Source organism: Penaeus japonicus, unplaced genomic scaffold (genome assembly GCF_977035675.1).
Source record: "Penaeus japonicus unplaced genomic scaffold, GWHDUDI00000001_assembly GWHDUDI00000016, whole genome shotgun sequence".
Classification (NCBI taxonomy): domain Eukaryota; kingdom Metazoa; phylum Arthropoda; class Malacostraca; order Decapoda; family Penaeidae; genus Penaeus; species Penaeus japonicus.
The window spans coordinates 16,007,573-16,010,072 of record NW_028234418.1 but is presented as its reverse complement, the minus strand read 5'-3'; the positions used below and the strand labels follow the sequence as shown (position 1 = coordinate 16,010,072).

The 2,500-nt window shown below is 40.8% G+C and overlaps 1 protein-coding gene across 1 annotated transcript in view; it reads left to right on the top strand.

Moving 5' to 3' along the window:
* The window catches only part of Sp1 (transcription factor Sp8), a 105,466-nt gene that overhangs the window by 101,613 nt on the left and 1,353 nt on the right, over window positions 1-2,500 (top strand). The window contains exon 4 of the mRNA XM_043019718.2: window positions 1-2,500. This exon is cut by the window's left edge and continues 323 nt beyond it; it is cut by the window's right edge and continues 1,353 nt beyond it. The gene's annotated coding sequence lies outside the window, so the exon portion shown is untranslated.

The following is a 2,500-nucleotide window of genomic DNA, read 5'->3' as shown; positions in this document are numbered from 1 at the left end:
TCACTCCTTTTTATTCGTTTCTCTTCTGTTGTTCATTCCTCTCTCTGCTCCTCCCCTTTCCTCTCTATTCCTCCTTCTCTTACTCTGCTCCTGTTTTTCCAACTTTCTATGCTTTCCCTTCTCATGAGTCCCGGTATACTGGGATGATTTTGTACCATACTGTAATATTTTTTTAAAAGTGATTTTATGAAATGATATTCGTGTAGTGTTTTTTCATGTATTAATGGTGATGGAAGAGTCATGATAACATTAACAACAGTAATCAATAACCAAACAAGTTTTGTGAACTTGCCACTTCACGGAAAGTCGACAAAGATTCACGCATAACAGTTTATTCCAATATAATCTGAACTTTGTTTTTTTTTCTAATTAAATGAATTTGGCTCAACAAACAGCTTCAGCAGCAGGAAAACCAAAACAGTAAGATTTTAAAGAGTTTTACAAATAAGCAGACCAAAACTTAGTCTTTTCAACAAATAAAAAGTATATGTTTTTATATACCCAAAGTGTCAGCCGATATTACAATATTTGGATTCCGCTGTAAAGATGGATAGTCCCCTCCCCACCCCCCTTCCCCCCTCCCTTCCGGAGGGCTGGCGGCGGCGGGGGGAGACGAGCAGTTGTTAACACAGGTAGAGCAACAAAATCAAAACTTTCAGTGTGGGCGGGCGAGTCCAGGCCCGCCCACACCCTACTGTGAGGGGGCGTTATAGAAGACTCCGCTTAGGGTCTCTCGCGGACGGAACTGATGATCTCTTTGCAACATGATGTTATTTCATTGACATTAATTACCATGGATATCCTTAGTATTACTGTTACTGTCATTACAGAATGATATAATTAATGATACTATTTTTTTATGTTATGATTCCTATTGTTATTATTATTATTATCATTTTACTGTTTTCACTGATTTCGATATGATATAATATATTTGATAACAATGAGTGGTCGTGTGGTTCTATAGACACAAAGGGCAGCACAAACTTCCCGGTGGATGTTGGAAAAGAGAATGATAAATTAAGCACAAATCCTTTGGTCCAACCGCTTCAGTACCTGTAGACTGAACTCGTTCTCTGCTTGCACTGACTCGTCGTGAACTTGTCTTTCACACCAGCTGCGACCCTCTCTTGGTGGCCTTATTCCCTTCAGCGATTCAGTAAGACAAAGTACCATGTCTCGCGTCTCTCATAGTTCTGTCTTTGGAAGGGAGAGAAAGTCTAGGATTAAATTCGCCCTGTCCTCTCCTCTGTGTGATGACAATCATTCCTCTCTTTCTGTTTCCGTTGGTTATGTTTTTTTTTCTGAAGACATTTGTCTCTAATGCCCCCTAAGACATGTTGGACTCCTTATAAGATATGATGTTTCTCGTAGTATGTGGCGACACTCTGGCCTCACTGCTTCTCTGGTGATGTCAGAGGCTCCTTCATCACCATATATAATGACGTCATATGCTCTCTACGTCACCACTCCAGGACGTCACTGTAACCCCACGGGAACCTAACCTATGGACTTCCTGTAATGCCCCAAAGTACCTTACCCCACGGCACCTTTGTCATCAGTTTCGTCCATCTGCCAGTTAAGAGTTTTGTATAACGCCTTTCGTTTCTGGCCAAACCTGAGGATCTCAGTCCCTGAAATCTCTTTTCCTCTCTTAGCGTGACGGAGAGAAAGAGATGGAGACATGTCCAGTGCTCGGTTCGTTGTCTTGTTTCGAAGGATGACGAGTGGTGATAAGAAATGTTTTGTGAAAAAAAGCTTCCTGGTTCACTTCGTGTGCGGTTTCTGAATGTACCGTTGTCGCGTGGTACTGTCATGTCAGACTCATCATAGCTGTGGTCTTTTATATACTTCTTTTGGCTTGTGCTATTGTTTCATGTGATAAACATTTGAAAAACAAATAAACATTTCAACCATCAAATCCGCCCGTGAGCTCATTTTGTGACGGTGACCACGTCTGTCACGAGCGATCATCTGGTCTGCAGGCCATCCGCATTTTCTCTGTGCGAGTTATAACTATGCCTTGTTATCAGTAATTTCACAAGCTGAATAAATAACTGTGACTTGCGATGGACAATCAAGGGTAGTGAGACTGCAATTTAACAGGATATACCAACTGAGAGAAAAAGACGCACTTGCAGTCTTCAGCGAAAGAGATTCTCGGGTTTGCAATTCAGTGCGCCAAATGTTCTACCTCCTTTTGTGTTGTTGTTTTTTATTACCGACTTATTAGTTCATGGAAATGGAATATGAAAAAGAACGATAGAATTCTAAACTAGCCAAAACATATGAGCCTGTGGGAAGACCAGAACACTCGCGTACTACTGAACTATCGAAAACAGGAAATTATAATCATTTCACATCGATTTTATTGCGGACGATTTGGTGAGAATAAAAGTTAACTAAACCCTTCAGTATTCTCCAGTTTCTCACAGTCCGCTAATGACCAAGTTGTTGATGCGGCAGATAATTCCTAATAATCAATCAATAATTCTCACTC